Below are 13,696 nucleotides of genomic sequence, written 5' to 3'. Positions count from 1 at the left end.
TGGGGCTGGCCAGGGTCCCCTCCCTGCCACCTCGCAGCATTGGCTGCCCCTCCCTTGCATCCAGCTTGCTGCCTTTGAAGGGGCGCCCTCCTTGCCCTACCCTTCCCCAAAAAATTCGCAGCACATCTCAGCGAAGAGGAGGATTTATCGATCGTCTTATCTGCGTCTAATCCCAGCCGGAGCACCACGATAAACGAAGCTGGCTAAGTAAAATGCCTTCCTCCAAAGTCTCTGGGTTGAGAGCAGCTGGCTACTAGTGGGGTGCAAAGGGGGGAGCAGCCCCCCAGGGACCCCAGACCCGCCTGCACAGGGAAGAGCAGCCCATGATGGCAAAGGCATTGAAGCAAGGATTAACACACCGTGCTGCAAACACCCATCCGAAGCTGAGGGCAGAGGTGGGGGGACAAACCAAACCCAAACCACTCCATCTAATCGATGGTAAGCAGTTTAAACACTGTTTCTCTGCAGTTCAGCGAGCCCTAATTCCAGGCATGACCTGAATCTCTTCAAAGAGAGAAGGGAGGGGGGGTAGGCAGGCAAGGAGAGGGGAGAGCCAGAAATGCCGGGGATGCTAATTTGTCCCCGATTCCTCTCTGCAGAACAGCATCTGGGAGAAAAAGCACCTGCTACAGAGAACGGACCCCCATGGAGCAGAGATCCGAGGGTGTGTGCTTGCAGAAATCTCTGTTACCCAGCCCAGACTGAAAACACTCAATGCAAGAGCAGGCAGATGCTGCCGTCTTTACGAGAAGAGCCCGGGGTGTAGCAGGCAGAGCACCAGGCCACCTCCTCGGCACCAACAAGCCAGCAAAGCGCACTCCAGCCCACCACGAAGCGAGGAGGGAGCAGGGGAGACGCGAATGAGCGCAGCCCAAATGCAGCATGGCTGTATCCAGGTCAGCTGGTGAGCCTGCCAGGAAGAGCGGGCTCGGGCTATAAAAAGCATGGGCAAGATGCTGGGAGCATCCTAGAGCGGCGAGGAAGAGGTCGGGGTGGCCCTGCCCTCTAAGTGAGGGGTGCCAGGGTGGCAATGCGCTGCAGAGGATGGCACTGGCCATGTGGGACCATGGGCAAGCACCCTTCTCCCTGGGATTTCCGAAGTAAGACAGCACTGACTAAGAGCTACTGCTGGTTTTCCGAAGGGTGTGGAGGAAGAGGGACTGAGATTGCCGACAGGGCAGGGTTGGCAGCAGGAGAGACACTGTTTGGCACCCGCAGCTCCACACTGAGGAGGAGGAATTGCCATTCCCTGCACCCTGCCGGTGTGTGGCACCAAGCAGCAGTGGTCCTTCAGCGGGGAGGTGCTGCAGAGAGCACCAGCCCAGGACCCCACTCTGCACAGGAGCAGACATCCCGGGTGCACTGGAATGGGGACAAGGCCACCAACCCAATGAGCCTGTCATCCCTGCAAGCCTATTCCTGGACAAGGTGCATGCATGTTGCCAAGAGCCTTTCCTTTAGCTCAGCACGGCCCCAAATCCACTACAGCCAACAGAAAGAGGCAGGGATGCACGGGGCTTTGATCCCAAGCTGTTCCCACCCTGCTGCCCTCCTGTCACACCATGCCATGATGTCCCCCCTTCTCTCCCAAGGAGAATCACAAAGCTGCTCCCAACCCCTCCTTGGACACCTGAGCTTTGCCAGACCCCGTGCCAAGCACCGCAGAGCAAAGGGTTAATGGGTGATGGGGGGAAAATGCTGGGATGGCCGGTCCCCGCTGCACCCACCGATGGGATCCGCACGGGCAGCCATCGCTGCAGCCACCCCGGCCCCAACTTTGGTAGAGCCTGGCAGGGCATTCAGGGAGCTGTCAGGCCCCATCATGACTCATGCAGTCATTTCTCCCCTCAAGCCAGAAAAAAAAATTTTAAAAAAGAAAATAAAAATCAGACAAGCAGTTGAAAGACTGGAGATAAATAGAGGGGAGAGGAGATGGGGGCAGCTAATGAGGTCCCCGGCCCCGGTGCAACATGCAAGGAGAGCATAGGCGCTGCTCTGGCCAGCAGCGATCCCACCCACCGGGCACAAGGAGCACACAAGGTATGGTGCTGCCCGGCACAGCCCCAGTGCAGCTGGCAGGGACCTGCGGGGCACCCCCCGGCAGCCATCCCCAGGGCGGCAGAGCAGCCAGCCTCGGGGCCAGGACCCCCGGCAGCCCTTAGGCAGCATCCACACGGTCACATTAGCAAAAGGATGGCAGGATACCCTGGCCCCATGGAAACCTGACCGTGCTGCAGTGGCCAGACTGGGAATTGCTCCCAGGTTTATTTTTCTCCCCCCTCTCTAAAACACCCAGGAGCTTAGCAATGCTCGGCTGGGGAGGAAGCCATAGCCCCCAGCCTGACCCCCCGCAGCCCCCCAGCTCACCCCACAGCTGAGCCACCCCCTGCCCCAAGGACTGAAAAAGGAGAAAAGCGAAAAAACCTTAATTCTTACAGTTAAAATCAAATGTGTCACTTCGGTAACAAATTGGCCTGCCTGACTGGCAGAAATAGCTCTGTTAAAATATATATACGTATTATTTTTTTTTTTGGTTGCGCTTCCCAAATGAGTTCAAGAATGGGGAGGTTTTAAAGTCCCCGTGGACAGCGAGTCTTTCTGCTCCCTTTCCTGCACCCAGCAAGGTAATTATCTGCCAGGAGCCCGGCCATGCGATGGCTGGTTACACCGCTAATTAGCAGGAATAAGCCAGTCCCCCAGGGCACTCTGGGTCCGTCCCCATCCCTCTCTGCCTTCCTCCTCCTCCTCCTCACCCCGGGGTGCACAGCAGAAGAGCATTTTGTGTTTAGCACCGCAGCCGGGAGGGCCTTGTCCTCCTCCCTTGGATGCCAGAGATGCAAAGGTACCCCTGCCCACCCAAGGGACAAGGGACAGAGGACAGAAGGACCCCAGAAACTTATCCATTGCCAAGAGGTTGCTCCTTGCCATGAGGCTACCTGGGGGATGAGGACACGGCAGAGAGCACTAGTTCTGCTGATACCAAGAGACTTACAAAGTTCATAATTTAGAGTCTGCTTCAGTCTCTTCTGGGAAGGACGCTTAGGAAGCGGAGGCTTCCCAAGAAGTCTCCTCTTCCCAAAAGGAAAAGAAAAAAGTCCGGAGCTTGGAGACATTTCGCTTGCAGGAGAGGGAGGGCTGCTTTCCATGCCTGGACTTCTCTCCTTTTTGCTCCTCACCAGCTTCCCCATCTCCTCACCGCCAGCTGCTGCCACCAGGCAAAAGTCACGTTTAAATAAGCCACCCGCTTTGTTTGCAGAAGGGCACAGCACAAGTCGCTCAGACGCCAGGGTGATAGTCTGCTGAGCAGCACTGAAGGCAACCATGGGGGAGCGCCGGGAAGATGCCCCTCTGGCACGTGATGCGCCGGGAGGAGCATCCCCTGGTGCCTGGCCCAGCAGACGTGCGCTTTGCGAGATAGGAGGGAACTGTCGGAGTCCAGACACCCCTACAAGGATGGCTTAGGGCTGCCAGGACGTCACGCAGTCGTCCTCCTCGCCGGCAGCAGGAATAGGATCTCGATGGAGCATGCAGATGGACGCACTCTCCATTCTTGGATCTCAGAGTGCAGACCAGCTCGGTAAGCTGAGGAACTCGGAGGACAGCTCAGGCTCTCCAGACTTACACCCATCCCTTCCTAACGCTCCAGTGCAAGACCTCCGAGGCCCCATGTCACCAGGACCAGGGACCTTGGATCTCAAAGGAGCAGCAACAGCAAGAACTGGGGCTATTCTCAGCACTTAAGCTGGGCACCCAGCACAGAAAGACTCCCAACTTTCACAGCCTGAAGCTACTTATCCAAAGCTCTACCAGGACTCAGAGAAGAAGCCCTAGATCACCACTCCAGGGGCTCCAAGACTTCACTGGACTGTACACACAAGCTGTCTTCCATCCTCCATCCCCCAGAGGTTCCCCTCCCCAGCTGTATGTCCCACCCTGCCCCTGGGAGCCCAGGATAGGGCTGAAATAGCCAGCTGGTGCAAGCCCAGGGCTTGCAGTTCCCAGCATCAACCCCTGCCCACTGCCTGTTTGCTTCATCCCCCCCAGCAGATGCAGAAGGGGTTGACACTGGTCCTGCGTTCCAGGGCTGCCCTCAGCCTTGCAGCCCCACAAAAAGAAGTCGGTGGGGCACCTCCTGCCATTAACGGGCAAGATCCCGGGCAGCCCCTGGAAGCACCCAAGATGGGACAAGTACAGGGCTCATTCCCAGCTCCCCATTACTGTAAGGAAGACAGTTCTGCCCCCCACCACTCCCCCTCTTCCTGCAAGGCTCTGGGGCCCCCAAATGTAGGGCGCTGCTCAGAGGCTGCACTACCCCAGCTGGACGGGAGGAACAGGCACTCACCCAGACACCGTTCCTGGATAACTCAAGCTCCTCTTCCCATTCCCCCCACTCAACCAAGAGCAAGATCAGCCTGCAAGCAGCCGCGAGGCAAGCCAGTGGCTGCTGCTCCATGCTCACCTGTGCTCTGCCCCTCCAGAGAGTGGCTTGGAACTGCTCAGCCTTTGCAACAAAACTCCCCTCCGCAGCAAGACATCAGCCTGTGGGTGCTGCTCGCCCCTTCCACGCGCTGGCTGCTCTGCCTGCCTTTGGGATTTTTTTCCTTCTTTCCCGCCCCCCCCACCCCCCCCGGAGCGTTTTGAATGTGCAGATGCCCCAGCTTCTTAAAATTCAGCCTGGGGGCGTGGGAAGTGTTTTGGAACATGCCCAAGCTGTCTGCTCCATGCGTGCGCGCTGCTAAAAACGATCCACCTACAGCCCCCATCTCCTGCACCGCTTGTCAGCGCCGCCATGCTTTCCAAAGATAAGCAAGCTTACACACGCAGCCAGGGATCAAAGCACCAGGAGCAACCCCATCGGGGTGGGGCGAGAAGCTTCTCTGCTCAGAGTCACCAGGCAAACTTTTTATGTAGCAGTGGTGAATGAGCAGGGTGCCAGATGAACAGCCCTGGGAGTGATGCCCTTGAGCCAGCTCTGCCTCCATCCCCTCTGCATTACAGTGAGGAAAGAGCATCACTGCTGCACAGGTAGAAAACAGATGCAGAAAACCAATGTACTTGCTATCAAAGGATGCAGCAGCAGGACTGGGAGGTGAATGCAGCCCCCCTCGTTATAATGAGGGTGTCGCAGCGATGGGCTGTGCTATAAACGTGTTTAGGATACCCAGCTCGGCAGCCCTGCTCAACAGCTGAGCATCCACGTGGTAGCGTAGTCCAAGGGAGCATAACACGTCCCCTCCCAAGCAATTCCCAAGTGCTTTACCAACAAATAAACGAGCTACAGAGATTTAACAACTTAACCTGTAAAACACTGCTGGCAAAGCCCAGCTTGTCTAAGACAAGCAAACAGCTCTCAGTGGGGCACCCAAACAAGGTAACAGAGCAACACCAACTTACAGCAGTTCAGTATTCGGCCCCAGCAGCAACCGTTTTAAAAAAAAAGGGAGTATAAAACACTGAGGCTGAGACCTGGTCAGGAGAGCCAGGCTGAGCCTTCCTGCCATGTGCAGGGCGTACAATGAAGGCTCCAGGTCCCCAAGGGACGAGGACAGCAGGGCCATCTCCAGCCCACCAGCCTGGCTCTGGATTCACAACACAAGCTGTTCAAAATCAGTGACAAGGTTACTTTTCCCATTGCTTTTAAATCCCTCCAGCAATCTGGCCTTCAAGTGCTCATCAATCCATTCGGAGCAGTCTCTCCCCACTCCACCCTCCAACACCCTTTCTCTGCAAATTTCAGTGAAATTGATATTTTCCTATCAGAAACATGAAATTTCAAACACACGGAACATTGGATTTGAAAGCTGACTTTTGTTGGGAAGGTGCCTGTCTCTTTGTTCACAAAAGGGCTCATTTTTCCTGGAAAAGGGCCCAGATTTTGAGTGAAAGATCAATAGCATGCAGAAAACGGGTCCTTTTATTTAATTTTGCCACGATATCAAAAAGAAAAGAAAGAATCCAATGCTGAGACTGAATGACTTCAAAATATTTTGCATTTGTTTACCCCAGTGCAACGCTGGAGCACCTATTCAAAGGAGCTCAATAGGAAGGATGCAGCCTTTGGGGCTCGCTTAGAGCATCCCTCTCTCACCTGCTGGTACCCCGCCACGGACAGCATCCCTGGCACCACTCCAGCCCAACCCCAGCCCTTTTTGGGGGAATTATTAGAGATTTAACTGCTGCCTCCTCTGCCCTGCCTTGGATGGAGGCCAAGGAGCTCCCCCACCGAAACGCTCAATGACCTTCTGCCCACGCTAATTACAGGGAAGGGGGAATCAAACTTTTATTTCAGTTACAGCCTGGGTGGGGGGAAGAAAGAAAAAAAAAAACCACCATGAAGACACAGCATTCAAGATGCTGTGCAACAGTCATGACATGCTGCATCCTCCCCGATCCATATGGGGGAAAACTAACACTTTGGCAAATTTATGAAGATGTGTGAAAGTGATTATATTCCTGAAAATATCTCAAGTGGAACGGCCTACCTGGCATATTTTGTTAGTCATGAAACACGCTCCATCCACCGACTGTAGTTTGTGGCTTCCCATCTGCTTAAATACTTTAAATACTGAAACTTTCTTTTTTTTTTTTAAGCTGAAATAGCATGCCGGCAGCAGCAGCATACTGCTGACTCAAGGGCGCGGGACGGGGACATGCTCGCCACCAGCAAAGGGATGCAGAAGGTGCCACACCGAGAGGGCAAAAGAGTAGAGGATTCACCTTATGGGTGATAAGTCCTGCCTCTGGCCAAGAAATGCAAGAGGTCGGCTTCTATTAATTGGATTAAGAGCGTCTGGCAAGGAAGCTCCAAGTGCAAACCAAAAGAAGAATATTTTGGATCAAGTGTGGGCGTGAAAGGGAAAAGGTGAAAGGGAAGAAATGGCTCTGGTTTGTCATTTTCATTTGACTTTGCCAGAAATAAAAGGCAACAGTTGTAAAGCTTACAAGTCCCCACTGCCGAGCCTAGCTTTTAGCGAGAGATGGGGATTATGGGCACTTGGTCTAGGGCAGCCACCACTCTGACCCCTGCTTTCACGGGGAGCAATGCCCGTTCCATCCCAGGGGAGCTGGGGAGAAGGCTCCAAGACACCAGGGCTCACTAAACCCCAAGACAGCGCTGGCATCCTCCCAGAGGGACCCAGCTGCCTCCCCCCTGCCCTCTCCTGCTCTTTACTTAATAGCTTCTATTTAAAACCCCCGGCTGGAGTCGCTCTGACCGCAGTGGCGGGAGGTGGAGTGGGCATGCATGGGGATGCAGCCAGAGCTCAGCACCACAGCAGCATGCCGAGAGGAGCAGGCAAGCCCCAGCGAAGGCAGCTGCCCAGGCACGCAGGGCTTTGGCAGAGGGTGCGAAGGAAACCCAGCCTCAAAGGAGGTGGCCAAGGGGGAGCCACAGCAGCAGAGAAACATCCCCCAAACAGCTCAAAACATCCTCACCAGGCTTCCCTGGAGGTGCCCTTAAATGTGCTCGAGCATCCTGCACCCCAGGAAAACTCTAGGTATAAACACCAACCAAGCATTTAATCACAAAGGGATAATTTTTAGTCGTTCAAGCAGTTATCTACTGGTTGCACAAGGCAACGGCAATTGTGTCCTGCAAAGCAACAGTGCATAGTACTCACAGCGTAACTACAGTGTAATTACTCTTAGCCTGATTATGGAGAATGATCAAACTAGATGGGAGCATCTCGGCCGAATCGCCTCCTCCCCAGGGCGCGTGGGCTGTGCTATAGAAACCCCAGCTATAGATACACATAAAGTAGAGCAGAGACTAGTAGAATATGATGAACGTTTTCCCAAATGGCAGTGCAAAGCTGAATATTAGGTGATTTATGGCAGATTCCCTCCAAGTGAAAATCTCTCCTACCATGGTGGTGGTTTTTTTACAGCTCATTTGGCTTTTGATTTGCTGAACGGCTTTGTGCTGTTTTCCCTTGCAGGATGGGGCCTCATCATTTGTGTTTTCTTACAGATTTTTTTTTCTCCTAGGAGAAAACCATCCTGTTCTCCGTGAGACTAATTCTGCATCCCCAGCTGGTGTGCGAGAGTATTGGAGTTACTCCCACTATCCAGGGGGATAAATCATGTCGGCAGCAGGGGCTTTTGTTCAAGGTCCAATACCTGGAGGAGGAGTTTTTCCTTCCAAATGGAGATAGTCCCCGGGAGAAATAATCCCACTGGAAATAATCCAGTGCAAAGAGGGTTTATTGCATTTTTTTAAAGGCTCTTTCTTACTGACAATTGATGAGTTCATAGCTACCAATATCCATTAGAGGGTTTATTTTATTTCTTGTTAGAAAACAAAATAAAAAGGCAGAGCCTGAGAAGAGTAAAACCAGCCACAGAGACTGAAGACTGACAGCAGCTGCCTGGCAGACAGTGAGTGAAAATGCTCTGACAAGATGAAATGTTTTTTCTTTCATTGAAATCACTCGCTTTCCAAATGACTAATACGCAGCTATCGCACCATGGATATTTCCAGAGTGATGAGATGTTTTTAAAATATCTCACCGTGCCTCAAAATATCTCACGCTGGCTCAATAGATCATCCAAAACACCACCCACGGAAATCATAAATAAATAGATACTATATTGCCATTAAAGACCAGACTGGCCAGGGCCAGGACAGCATCCTTCATCAGCGAGTAAACGAGGCCACTGAACTCCTCACCTCGGTGCGCGGCTCCTGCAGCGAGGCTTTTTGGAGATGGGGACAAAAACCTTTGCAAGCAGAGTTGGACATCGTCTCTTCTCCCCAGGACTTTTGCAGATCTGTCCCACACCGATTAGCTCCTCGATGTCACAGATCTCTCCTTTCATGAGCAAACTGGATGTGAGAGCTGCAATGGACTCCACGGTACCAAACACCGGCACTGTGGTACCAGCAACCACCTGCACTCACCAGCACCAGCACAGTGGTCCCCAAGAAGGTGGCTGACGGGCTCTGCCCCAAAGGGCACCCCTGAAAGTCCACGTACTCCCTTGCACACCCCCCTTGCCTATGCAACAGCTTCAAAGCCCAAGCAGCAGAACCCAGACATGCTCCATCCTATTCCCTGCCCCTAAACATCCAGCGATGCTGCCGAGTCCCCTTTGCACATTGCTACCCCGTCGGCAAGCGAAGAGGGTGGGGAAAGGAAACCCACGCCCTGGGAACAGCCGGTGTTCGGGTGACGTGCTGGCGGGGGTGCCAGCCCGGCAGCCCCCGCTTCACCTTGCCCTAGTCCCCCCGGTGGAGGGTCCCAGCCTGGCACGCAGCACCCCGCTTCGGAGCCAGGAAACTCCTGCCCTCACAGCAAAGGCTCAGAGGAATTGCGACGGGGAGTGGTGGTTACAAAGCCACCCTCAGGCAGCTGATTTTTTACATATTTCAATGCACTCACTCCAGGATCAGAGAGAAAAAAATGCAGCAAAATGGCAACAAGAAGGCACAGAGCGGGTGGACCCATGGGCTGACTTGGCTTGCATGTGCTCCAACCCTGCTGGAGGGGAGAGGGCTTGTGCCAGACGCCTGCGCCGTTCTCCTCCCTGCAGGGAAGGGACCTGGGTCCCAGCCCAGGCTCGGATCTGGGTGCAAGGACAACTTGACTTAGCAGCACAAGCAAAACTCCCAGAGAGCCCAAGTGCAGATGTACTTTAAAAGCTGCCTGACTCCTGATGCCCACAGCTGAGAGCCAGCCCAAGCCCAGCTGTGACACCCCAACTGCAGCCAGCTGCAGCCCAGCCCAGCACTGCTCCCACTGCACCAGCTCGCTCTGCAGGAGCTGCATCTGCTTTTGCTCTTCCCTAGGAATCAGGCAACACTTTTTGTTTTGCTGATTGAAGGAAAAGAGAGCAAATCATTTTGAGGAACTGAAAATGGGCTCCTTTGCTTTTCTCAGCAAGATAAAAAAAAAATTGTTCAGGTCACCCAGGCTGTGTTGTTCCCAAGTTGTTTCCTCTTTAGAGGCATTTACCAAAGTGCGTTTTGAAACTTTTGGAGATGAAGCAGCTTTTCAGAACAGCTGAGTCAAAATATATCCCTTGGAAACCACAGACAACCTGACGCTTGTCATCTTTTTTTCAAAAGGGCTGGAACTACTTGTCCAACACAGCAGGAATTGGTGGTTTCCCCGGGTTTGGGAAAGGAAAACGCTTTGCCCGTAGAAATTCAATCCTGCTGCTGATGGACATGGGGAGTCCAGCATCAGGATGCTGCAGCGATGGGCCATTGACACCCAACATCCCTCGCAAAGCTCTGCCAGCCCAGCCAGCCCTAGTCCTTCCAGGCAGCTTCTGCTTGGCTTTTCCCTCTAATTCCCTTTCCTCCCACCGGGAACAGGCAGCACTGGGGGGCTGGAGAGAGATGACAGAGATGCCGCAACGGCTGGAGAGAGAAAGCCAAGGCCCTGCATTTCCAATGAAGATAGCTCCAACATCTGTCCTCAGCGAGAAATGTATTCACCCGCACAGACACACTCATCAGATGAGGCGCTAAAATATTTACTGCCCAAATATCAATCCTCATAAAGCGAGGCAGCCATTTGGTCTCGGGGAGGGGGAAGGAGATGGGGCGAGTTGTCAATAATGTCATAACCACGGGCAATTTTATGTATCTCTGGAAATGGCCAAGGAACACGCAGTTTGACAGATGTGCAAATGGGTAACGCAGGCTTCCTAGTTATGAGTATGAGGATGTCAAGAGGAATAGATGAGCAGTAATTCAAAGTATATTGGGCTTAGAGAAGTACACGGGCATCATAATGAATATGGGATGGGGACCATGGTGGAGGGAGGGCTGGAGAAGGAGGAGGTGGCACGCTGGGCTGGGAACGCAGCCCCTGGCAATGCCATGGAGTGGCTGTGGGGACAGGGGACCCAGGTGGGAATTTGGTGGGCAGATCCACCCTGCTGTGGGGTGTTACTGCACCACGGGATGTGTCAGCCTGCCTGTGGCTTCCCAGGGCTGGACCAGCCTCCAGGCTGACTTCTTCTTCCTCCTTCCCAACTGCATCTCCACACAAGCATCTCCTGCCGTGGTGCCACCTTTCCTTTCCTGTGCTGGAAAACTCAAGGTTTTGGCCAAATACCTGCATTTTTCACCAAGAACAGTCAAAAACACGTCACCAAGAAACCAAATTAAGTTTCAAGTTTAGGCTTAGCAGAACTACTACTTTTTTTTTTTTGCTTCCAGCTCCAAACTAAAAAACAACTCTCAACGCCGCAGCAAGGGCCGCCGCCGCCCCCAGCACCGCCTCCGAGGCGCAGGCACTGCTCACACCTATGACTAGTGCCTCGCCCGGCATTTCCCCATCCCACTCTGGCCGTTTTAAAAAAGCAGCATCACACAGACTCATGCTACACCTCCAGCCGCACGCTGCCGCCTCCTGTGCACGCTCCCGCCCTGGACCCGTGGATCCCAGCGGCACGGAGGACCACGGAGGCTGGCCAGCTTCCAGCACAAAGCCAAAGTGCTGGAAATAAAAAAAAAAATAAGAAATTAAATAGAAATGAACGATGCTGGGACACGCTTCTCCTCAGGTGTTTGCTTTGCCAGAGGAGCACTGCAGCATGTTGCAAGGGGGAGCATCAGCTGGTCCCAGCCAACCTTACTTAGCGAGCCCAGGACGGCACGCACAGATGTCTCGGCTCTGCTCTTTTTTCCCCAAGATTTGCCTCCTTCAGCATTTCTGGTGGTGAAATTCCCACTCCCCCACCTCCTGCGGTGCTCTTCAAAAGGATACAGTCATCGGCTACAGTGGTAGAGCCAAGCACACCCTTCCTCCCTCTCAAGTCCCCCCTGCAGTTCCCGCAGAGAAGTTCATCGTTTTTCCACACCCCGGTGCTTTCAGGGGGGGAATTACTCACGGAGGCAAGCAGACACCCCGCGCACCAGCAATCCCCACAAAAGTGATTTTTTCCTGTGGAAAAATCCATGAATCACTGTAAAAGTCAGTCTGGCTTGAACCAAGACACACTGCTCACCATTGTTTATTAAAAAGAATTAATCAGCAATCTTTTTCCTGGCTGATTTTATGAAATATGACTTATCCCAACCATTCACTAATAAGTTATTGCAACATCCAGCTGCAAACTTCCCCTGCCTGTGCTCTGGGAGCTTTCACCATGGCTCATGAAGTGCCATAGGGTTTTGTTAGGTCAGATGACCGATGACTGAATAAACCTGAATCTTAAGGAAATGTTTCCTGCAAGTCTCAGACCTCATATTTTCACTCCCAGGAGGCACTTCTGGCACTCTCGTTCCTGCAGACGTGTTGCTCGGCAAAGAATCCCACCAGAGCCAGGGAGCCCTGGGCTGTTGGAGCCCTGGGCAAGGGGTGACACCGCGAGGAGGAAGGGGCACAGGCAGAGCAGGAGCCCGGCACGCAGCACATCTCCTCCGCCTTCCGTAAAAACCACTCACAGCCACCACCCCAACCAAGCCATGCACAGGCAGGTGCCAGGAAGGGCAGGCAGGAGGGAAGGGGCAGGCAGGGGTGGCATCCCTCTGCATGGGTGCAGCGGCTCTGACACAATGAGACAGCCAAGCGGGAACAAACCCATAATGAGAGCTTCTTTCTCAAAAATGTCCTTGCTATAATTTAACTTTTTTGTCCTGGCGGCGCCCTCCTGTGCACAAGAGCTCTGCGAGGACACGGTGTAAGAGCAACAAACTTCAATGCCCACAGTTGCAGCAGAAGAGAGATAATTGCATTTCTTACAGCAGAGGTAACTTATCTCGGGGAAACTTTTCCTGCTAATGAGGCTGTTCTGGTCTGAAATTCAGTGAGAGTTGAGAGGGCTGGTCCTGCTGCCAGCTTGTAGCAGGTACAGGCAGAGGGCAGGCAGGCGTGGGAAAAGCAGCTCAGGAAACCACCTCCATGGTCCCAACCTCATTGCTTTGCAGCTTACTGGAGTTTAGCTTTCCAGTGCTAGCACTGTACCAGTGAGCTGGCTTGCATTTATTTCTCCTAAAAAAAAAAAATCCCACTATATCAGCTATTGTCTCCTCTGCCTCCTCTTGCCTTTGGCTACGTGCTGGTTTCAAGGCATCTCCCAGCAGAGCTGCACCTGCCATCCAATCCTAGGCCTCTGCAGAGGATTTTCTGCCTCGGTGCCCACATGCTTACAGGTCCCAGGGAGCCCGTGGCTGGCACCGCCGGGGGGGACCAGGGACAAGCCAGTCTGCTGATGAGTGCCAGCTGCTGAGCAGGTCGCCTGGGCTGCAGCAGCTGGAGGCAGAGGTAGCAATTTGTGTGCTCACCTGGAAAGGCAGACGTCCTCCCATCCCCTGCAGAGCTGCTGAGAAACCAGCTCCTAGCTTTTCTCCTAGAAGTTTAACACCACCATACTTGAGCTGCACGGAGAAGATGCAAAATCCCCTCTTCCCGTGGTCCAGGCACCTCTGTGGCCAAGCCAGAGGTGAGCCAGCTCTGCAGGATAAACAGCTTCCAGGGAAGTGCTGGAGGGTGCTGCTTCACAGCCAGCTGGGACTCCATCTCCCCTTTTGCAGGGACACACAGGACCACATCTGCAGCGTGGCTGTGTTCTGGCACAGCCCCTCAGTGCCCAGCACATCCCAGGGCAGAGCCACTGCTCCCCAGCACCAGCCCTGCTCCTCATCAGCATGTCGGGCACGTGCATCCCAGCAGCATGGGGCCACTCTCCCTGAATTCAATCTGTGTACCCAAGCGGTGGCAGCAGGAAGGTTTTGAAAAGT

At 53.7% G+C, this 13,696-nt stretch overlaps 1 protein-coding gene across 3 annotated transcripts in view; it reads right to left on the bottom strand.

The window, feature by feature from the left end:
- LINGO1 (leucine rich repeat and Ig domain containing 1) overlaps positions 1-13,696 on the bottom strand; it is a 166,292-nt gene that overhangs the window by 133,436 nt on the left and 19,160 nt on the right. Inside the window, exon 1 of one of the 3 annotated variants that reach the window (XM_087744675.1) lies at positions 4,460-4,571. The exons of the other annotated variants lie outside the window; for them this stretch is intronic. The gene's annotated coding sequence lies outside the window, so the exon portion shown is untranslated. Of the gene's footprint in view, positions 1-4,459; positions 4,572-13,696 lie in introns of those variants that run through there. 3 annotated transcript variants of the gene reach the window in all.

The sequence above is a fragment of the Nipponia nippon genome, unplaced genomic scaffold (assembly GCF_047370975.1).
Source record: "Nipponia nippon isolate SJK-2023a ecotype South Korea unplaced genomic scaffold, ASM4737097v1 scaffold_9, whole genome shotgun sequence".
NCBI classification, from domain to species: Eukaryota; Metazoa; Chordata; class Aves; order Pelecaniformes; family Threskiornithidae; genus Nipponia; species Nipponia nippon.
The sequence above is the reverse complement of the archived record's forward strand: the minus strand, read 5'-3'. Positions and strand labels throughout refer to the sequence as shown.